Source organism: Olea europaea, chromosome 19, assembly GCF_002742605.1.
Source record: "Olea europaea var. sylvestris chromosome 19, O_europaea_v1, whole genome shotgun sequence".
NCBI lineage: Eukaryota > Viridiplantae > Streptophyta > Magnoliopsida > Lamiales > Oleaceae > Olea > Olea europaea.
The window spans coordinates 9090304-9099319 of record NC_036255.1 but is presented as its reverse complement, the minus strand read 5'-3'; the positions used below and the strand labels follow the sequence as shown (position 1 = coordinate 9099319).

The following is a 9016-nucleotide window of genomic DNA, read 5'->3' as shown; positions in this document are numbered from 1 at the left end:
ATAAATTAAAACACCCTTTTAATTTATCACCAATCACACTCGCCATCCCAGATTGACATCTAGCAATGTTTCAGGACAATACATGTGACGAAAAATGTCATGTGGTATGACAAAACCAAACTTGTTCATTTACCGTGAAACTATAATCCCTTCGTCAATATTATCCGATCAATTATGAGATATGGAAGTGTGTCAATCTCGATTATCGATCATATCTTTTACTCCATTATTAATTCAATATAAGTTGAAAACTCCTTTTCGACTTGTGAGTACACCTTGGTCAAGGATTTCGTTATCGACTTAATTGAATGAAACGCAGATTATAATCTCTTACTATCTAAGAGTGAAAAATCCTCTATTGGTCATTCACAACCTTCATATGATTCTTGACATACTCGAACGATGCCATATTAGCTGCCCTTAGCAGAGCAACATCCAACACCGTCAAAGCATGACCGTCCTCATATAAGGTACTATGATGACCTCAAGTCAAAAGGACCAATCCCACTACCAAACGTTAGAGATTAATCACTGACACTTAGATAGTTATCCATGTGGAATATCTCGACGAGTCTCCAATGTTTCGATCTATAACAAAACATCCACATGTTCATTTAAATGTCACCACACTTTAGTTTGTGAGATTAGTTACTTACTTCACAATTAAGAAATGCCACACGTGATGGTCTATCCATAATAACAATATCCGTATCTCGTTATTACTTACGACCACGGACGATTTAAGATTCAATCATATGTAATTTGTATCTCACAATCACAACTCCTTGTGATTCACAAATTACGAAGATTTGAATCTATGAATTTTATTATTTAGTCTAATTGTCTATTAATTAAATAATAGATATGCCATTAAATTATATTAATTATATATCAAAAGTATTTATGTCCAAAGTTGATTGGACCTAGTGCATAACACTTACAACTAGATCAACACATAAAATTACAATCAAACTCTACCGAATGTGATATCTAGGAATGAGGTTTTTATCTTTTGTTTTCAAGTGCCAATTTATCAAAAAAGAAAAACATGGAATTGGTTCAGATATATTTGTTTTTAAAAAAATAGAATAAAATGAAACACCATCCATATCTTTAACATCCTTACTATGATTATATATGGTTGGGATGTTTTGGTATTGATTCCTACATCGTCTATTAATTGAAAGATATTTTAAAACGAAGGAGGGGGACTTCCAACCTAAAATCCGAGAAGTACAAAGTGGAGAGTTAATATTTTACAAAAATTATAAATTTAAGAGTATTACTACTTTACATAATTTTTGTCCAACAGAGAATTCATTAGAATTCAGCAAAACAATAGCTATCGATTAAATGGTGTCCAGAGCTCAATATCATACTAAAACAAAATCCATAGAATAATTAATCAATAAATAGTTGTAGCAGCATAATCAGCATGTTAATTATAATATAAGATCATCGACACTCTTGACATCATATATCCAAATCAATTCATATCATAGGCAGTTAGATTCAAGTCATAAACCTTTTTCAAGACAACTTACTTATGAAAGAATATTCAGATATATGAGTAAACAATATCATATGTAGAAATCGTGTCATTCACAAGGGGAATATCTCTAGCACAGACCATACCAATACATATCAAGTAAAAAGAATAAAGCATAAGAATAGAAGTAAGTAGAAAATATCTTGTTATGATGAATACGCATATTCTTGGAAGTTATTACCGATATAACTCAATCATCAAGACCTCATTTGTTGATAAATGGGTAGTAATATCCGACTACTATAGATAAGTGATTCTCATGGCCAACTAAAATTTCAAGACAAGGAGCTACCACACATGAAAAATGCAAGTTGTGAGGTACTGTTAGAATTAAGGAGAAGCTTGAGAGCATGGGAAACACTGCATTTTCTTGATCACATAACAAACCCAAGTGAATGCATCTCGTAATATCAGGTATGGATCCTGAAGAAGTCCTCAATGTTGGATCTATTATATTTGCAACTATGAAGGAAGTATTGACCACCAAGATTTAGCCAAGCTCAGTTTATTCTTCCAATTGCACCACAACCAATTCAATCGACCCAAGACAATGCCAAGTCCTTTCCCACTTACGGTTGCCAAGGGATTATCCACAAAGGAGACCACAAAATAACTCAATCACAATTACCACAAAAGTGGAGATGAAGAAGAAAAGCGATGGACAGAGAAGCAATGAAGCAGAAGACCGAAATCTCACAAAGAGAGAAAAGAGGCGGTTCTCATTGGCAAAGTGTAGGAGACCTAGTATATTCCACTAATGAGCCCAAGTAAGGTAAGTTACAATAGGGTAACTAAAGGATCAAGTAAAGGCCAAACCATGGACAAATGGGCTACGAAGTGAACACATTTTATTTTGGCCATCCAAGGAACTGGGTTGGCCAGGTTGGGACATGAGCAATACAAAAATATTTAAGTTGCTTCAAATGGCCAAATAAACCTTTGGGTCGAGTCGTCTCTATTGTGGTGTTATATTTTTCATTCAGTCATTTGTCAAAGTCGAGTATTGTTGTTAAACAACAAATTGCCTAACAGCAACCATTCTTTGGTGCCAATTTTTCTAAACCTGTGAGAATTGGAATATTTAAATATTGTCCTTGGCAGCTTCAAATCGAGAAAGACCCAACTTTATCATATCTTTACTTACACAACTTCTGAGGTCTTCCAACTCTCCCCATCTTGAAAATTATAGGTTTTCTACAGCTTACTATTTTAAAAATCATGAAGCTGAAGCTGAAGACATCTTATTTAACACTAATATGAGATCCAAACAAGATATGTACCTATAAACTCTTAATTTCAATGATGAATTGTCAAATCCGAGTCGGATGGATCTCACCAACCAATATGCCCTCTACAAATCCTCTCTTAAAACTACACTTTTAACAGCCAGAAATCAAAATGATCTATCTACATGAAAAAAGGCTCTAAATATTTGGATGATAATCTTGACAGTTTTATGAGCTACATATCATGAACAAATTGAACCATGTATGTATAGCTTATCATAAGAAATGTTCACACACTCCCAGAACCAAAGCTCCACTCTTTAACAAAGATTCTATAGAAGTACATAAAATCATCAATCTAAAGATCAGCAAGATACAAGAAGCCCACAACATCAAAATTATCGTTCCCTGAGCTGTGCAGATGTGTATATTATTGAAAAATCTTAGAAACGCTATTTTTTTTTTTTTACAAAATCTGTGGGGTTTGAACCCAATTGTGATTATTAGAGATTAATTAACTGTGAGGGTTGAAAATTAGTCTGGAGAAAGTAATGACCAATGCTATAGGAATTGGGTTTAGTGTGAACTTTGATTTGTTCTGATTTTCGACTTGGGTTCGTCCACTCACGCGAACAATGTTGAACTTTAACGTCTTATCGGGTCATATTCCAGTGGATCTGTATCCACTTCAGTATCCGGAGCGAATTAGCCTCATTTGACAATCATTATTTGAATTTTTTTTACACACTCATTTTTAATCATACATTCATATAATAAAATATGGAAGTTGGGTGGCTTTATTTAAACAAACAACAATATCTTTGCTATGACTGATGCCAACACAATATTTTTTTCCATGTCAGACGCTATCTCAATATTTGGTCAAAGTTAAAGTGCACATCAGATTTTCTGATTTATTTGACTAACAGTAATGGAGAGATTAACTAAGTTTGAATAAAACTTTTTCGAAAAGTAATATCAAGCAAGTTAGGATCAAATAGATCAATCAAATAATAAGTTTAAACAAAATAACAATAAGCTAAATATAGAAATTATGCAAACGGTATAATTATGGAGGTTCGAATCAAACCAATAATTTATGTCCTTCATTACCAAGCTCATTGTCACTAGCAATATATTTTCACTATATTGATTGACTTATGGTGCAATTAAACCCTTCTAATGCTTCCGATGACTTATAAACAAAAAGCATCGGTCCTTACAATATTGAATTGTGAAGCATTAAGCCACAACAATACAAGTCATGAGACAAGAACAATTGTTCTCAAAGGTAATAGTAATTCAACAATAAAAACAAAAGTATATGGAAAATAACTTGTAATGATGAATATGTCAATTATTGTTAGTTACCGAGGATATAAATCACTCACTGATACCTCATTTATAGATGCGTCAGTAGAATTACCCGATCTACTCTTTGATGATTCTGTGGCATTTGTTGATCTTGAATTTTGTTCCCGGAGAAGTGAAATTTCTAGATCAAATAAACTAGACACAAAAAATGCTGGCCGTGAAGGTACTGGTAGAGTTATAGAGAGGCTCGTGAGCATAAGAACTATTGCTGCCATTGTAGGCCTAACAACAACATCTTCTTGAACACATAATAAACCGATATGAATGCATCGCATAATGTTACGCAAGGATCCAGCAGAAGTTCTCAATGATGGATCTATTATATGTCCAGATGTTCCTTCTTGCCAAAGCCTGTGAGAAATTGATAGATTTCTTAAATTACAAGATTTTTCATTAGTCATTGGTGTCTTCAATTCATCCAAAAAGATTGATTTTTACTTACACAACTTAGGAGGTCCTCCACATCCTTCCCATTTTGGAAACTACTAGTTTTTTGGCCACTTATGATTTCAAGAACTAGGACGCCAAAGCTGAAGATATCAGATTTACTGGAGAACTATCCGTGCATTGCGTACTCGGGTGCCATATACTATAATGGTTAATTAGTTTATAAATATATAGTCAATGAACAATCACATTCATGAATATATATCTAGATAAATTTCGTGCTTGTTTAAAATGACTTAAAATTTGCTAAAAGTTGAGATAAAAGATAACAAATAATTTTAACCACATATTTCATAGAATCCTCAAATTTTGTACTTTTCAACCACACATATATATATATATATATATATATAAAACTTTGTCAAACAATCACTTAATCTAAAAATGATCCCATACATTTTTCTTCAGCATTTCTTCATTAATTTTCAAGCAAATTTTCAACTTGTTAAAATAAGATATAACGATAATTTGAGAGACTATAGTTTTGTATAAAGCTTACTAGTTCCAACAATCCTTCTCGTATTGCCTTGAGTTTCATCTTGGGCAAATAACCTTGCCATGCCAAAATCTGATATTTTGGGGTTCATCTCTCCGTCTAATAAGACATTGCTTGCTTTGAGATCACGGTGAACGATTCGTAGTTGAGAGTCTTCATGCAGATAAAGAACCCCCTTAGCAACACCCCATATGATTTTGTAGCGCGTCTCCCAATCCAAATATTGGTGCTTGCTTGGATCTACAAGTTAAGTTAGGCACATGCCAACATAGCGAGAGATGAAATTAGAACCATTACAATTAAGATGGATAGCAACTATATGTGTTACTAGATTGTTGAAAGAAAGACGATTCACATCAAATATAATTTTACCAAAAATGAAACGGTCAAGGTTCCCATTCTCAACAAATTCATAAACAAGAAGCCTCTCGCTTCTTTTTACTGAGAATCCCAAGAGCCTAATCAGATTCCTGTGTTGAAACCTAGCCATTAACAAGACCTCATTTTTAAATTCCAAGTCACCTTGCCCCAAATTCATGGACAATCTTTTCACAGCTATTTCTTGCCCACTTGGAAGTATTCCCTGACATTAAATCGGAGCAAATAAATATTTCGGATAAGTGCCAAAGTCAAAACCCACATGTTAATTACTTTGTTACAAGTCAGTGTTCCACTTCTATATATTGCAGCCATCTCTTTTTAATAATTACCTTGTAAACAACACCAAATCCACCATGCCCAAGCTTGTTACCATCAGAGAAATTGTTTGTTGCAGCTCTAATTGTGCCAAAATCATAGTGGAGGGATTCAACGGTACTAATTCCATTATCAGCTTGAACACGTATAGTATAAGATTTCATCCAATTGTAAGTGAAAGAACATGCAGACAGAGATTGACAGACATAAAAATAGATATCTAAAGAAAATTAAACTTACTTTCATAATTTTCTCGTGGTTTACTCTTTCGTCTCATTCTTATGACAATGCCAATGAAAAGAGCGAGTATGAGGCCCGCAACAATTGGAACAATAGTATTAATGATAATTGATCGAGTTGTATTTTCATCCTCTCCTATAAAATCAGGAATAAGACTGTGATAATAAATTTACTACTTGGAACGTTTTTGCTAGAAGAAATACTTTTGTTAAGATCTAAATTGAATTTAGCACATCATTTGATGTGTAGCGTTAGACAACATCTAGACAGGATTGGGCAGCATAAAATGAAAAAGATAGTTTTTCCACCCTTATTTAATACTATTAATAGTGTCCAATCCACCTTACAAACGTTCCATTATTGCCATATTATAAGACCGTTGATAGTCCCTTAACTATAAGGTGATAAACCGATTGCGTGTCGGATCTCACACATAGCAGTACATATATAGAGAAGTAGTAGCTCTTATATGTACTCAAACCAAATTAAAAGTCTAGGATTTTCTCACCTGGTGGTGCCAGTATTTGTGGCGCCGGAGCTGACACTGGTTGTGGTGGTGGTGGTGGTGGTGCAGTGGTGCTGGCTGAGGGATATCAAAAAAATATGGATAGGTTTCATAATGAAGATGGCAGTTGGGTGTGAGCATACTAAATCCTTGTCTTCCACTACAACATTGTGCTATAACTTCGGTAATCCGAGTCAGGCAACTACTACAATCCTCCGAGTTTAAATCAGGGGTGCACTGCACAAGTCCATAAATTGTCAACAAATCTGGTTCAGTCGCATTTGCAGCAGCGTACTTCTTTAAGGAACCACCGTAAACTGCCCGGTTGCGTAGACTGTCCAACAATGTTCTCAAATCCTGGTTGAACTCACTCCTACTAGTGGCATTGTCAATTCTATACCCAGAAAACGTTGGTTCAGTTTCAAGTTTTTCAAATATGGATTCGTCGGAGTAGCGTAACATATAGAAATCACCAGGAGCCCAATGAAATGCTTGTTTTTGACAAGGACACAATTGTAAGATTAAGCGCGTGGCATTATAGACACAACGTTGACATAGATCGAGCTGAACATCTCCTCTACAGAGTGCAATGGCATTGACTCAATCAGCATTTTCTCTCATGGAAGTGTTATAGAATCCATTGGAATCCATATTAGAGGAGACGGAGGAGAGAAGGGTATTAAGGTTAGCTCTGTAAGTGCTATTACTCGTGTAATTACCATTCCGTCCACAAATAATATTCTGCGATTTAACGTAGCCAAAAAGGTGTATCATACTGAGGAAAATGAAAGCAAGCCATTTCCAAGAACTCATAGTTGTATGCAGTGTTATATATAATATGGCGAGAGTGAGTGTACACAATATGAGATGAATTTCAAGAGAACAAATTGAAGGAGAGTGAAGACAGAGGATCACAAAATAGAACAAGAATCGGTATGTTTTAGTAACACGAAACTTTTGTCTTCTAAGAATCAATGTTTAACAGTCAAACATTACTTTTCTTTAAGAATTAATGCATATCTAGAATACCTTGTGCAAGTATATGAGAAACAAAATGATGAAATACATTGTGGAAAAATCAAGCATTGATTGATAACAATTTATACACTATTTTAAAATAAACTAAAATTAGGTATATAGATCTTTGACATTTATGTAATTTTTTTTGCAACTATTGAAATTATATTGAGTTTTGGGCTTTTATCTAGGAAGATGTATGAAACCATTGAAAGTACGTCCAATAATTTATTGGACATGCCCTTTATAGGATGGTCGAGTTGGTGGAGTAGGTGAGCATGAAGAACTTTGATCACGAATTCGTTCCCTACCAACACTTTCTCGGTCAAGTTTGTCACACCGGGCTTGTCTAGTACGGTTTACCTGACTAGCGTGATTTTCAGGTTATTGCGTCAACCTGAGAATTTATCCAGTGCGCACCTGAAAGGTAGCAACTGCGGATTCCCCCGTCATATAATAATAATAATAATAATAATAATAATAATAATAATAATAATAATAATAATTTATTGGACATTGCACGAATTTGAAATATGGGAAAGAAATACAAATTCGGTAATATTTATTAACTTTTCAACCAAATATTTATCAACTTTTAAAAAATTCTACTAAAATTATTATTAAAAGCTCTGTCAAACATCCCCTTAATTACGTTTACGTTTAGGTTTGCCTACCAGAATTCAGGGATTTAACTTGGCTAAAGAATCTACATTTACTTTTCCACCATTGACTGTGACTTTGATGATTCAAGACTTCATACTTCTATGGACTTATTAAAGTTTTAGAGTTATGATTGAGATGGGAGTGATACAGACAGGGCGTGAAATATGGGAGGTACTTTCTCACCCTTAATTTTTCCAAACAAGTTTTTTCTCCTTTCAACAACACCCATAAATTTATTTCCCTACTTCATTTTACGCGTTGTTTTATTTTTATTTTTATTTTTATTTTTAGAGTTTGTTCATATTAATTATTTCATTTAAAAGTATAAACGTTAGAAATTGACCACATTAGTTTCCCCTGAGAATTAAGGTCCGTTAGTCAAACATTAGTTTCCTCTAAGAATTAGTCCATATCCAGAATACCATGTACAAGTCTGAGAATACAAAATGATAATACACAATGTGGAAAAATCGATATATGCATATTCATTGATAAGAATTTAAACAATATTTTCAAAGAATCTAAAATTAGGTATTTGGTCATTTGACGTATGTGTAAGTATTTTTAAAAATATAAAAGTTACATTGAGCTTTAGATTTGATCTTAGAGGATCAACCTCATGTCTTTATTTATTAATTATTATTATTTTCAAATTAAAGTGAAGCAAGATTTTATTTTTTATATTCTTTGCTAGATGGTGGCTAGTTTCAAAATACCAATCTTAAAACCTTGAATTGCTGAAACTTCAAACAAGAGGTGTTACTCATTAAATACTATTTTAAATTTTTAAATCAATCTAAAAA

General features: G+C 33.6%; 1 pseudogene; it reads right to left on the bottom strand.

The window, feature by feature from the left end:
• Positions 1–4087: 4087 nt before the first annotated feature.
• Positions 4088–7385, bottom strand: LOC111368313 (annotated as a pseudogene).
• Between the last annotated feature and the right edge of the window lie 1631 nt (positions 7386–9016).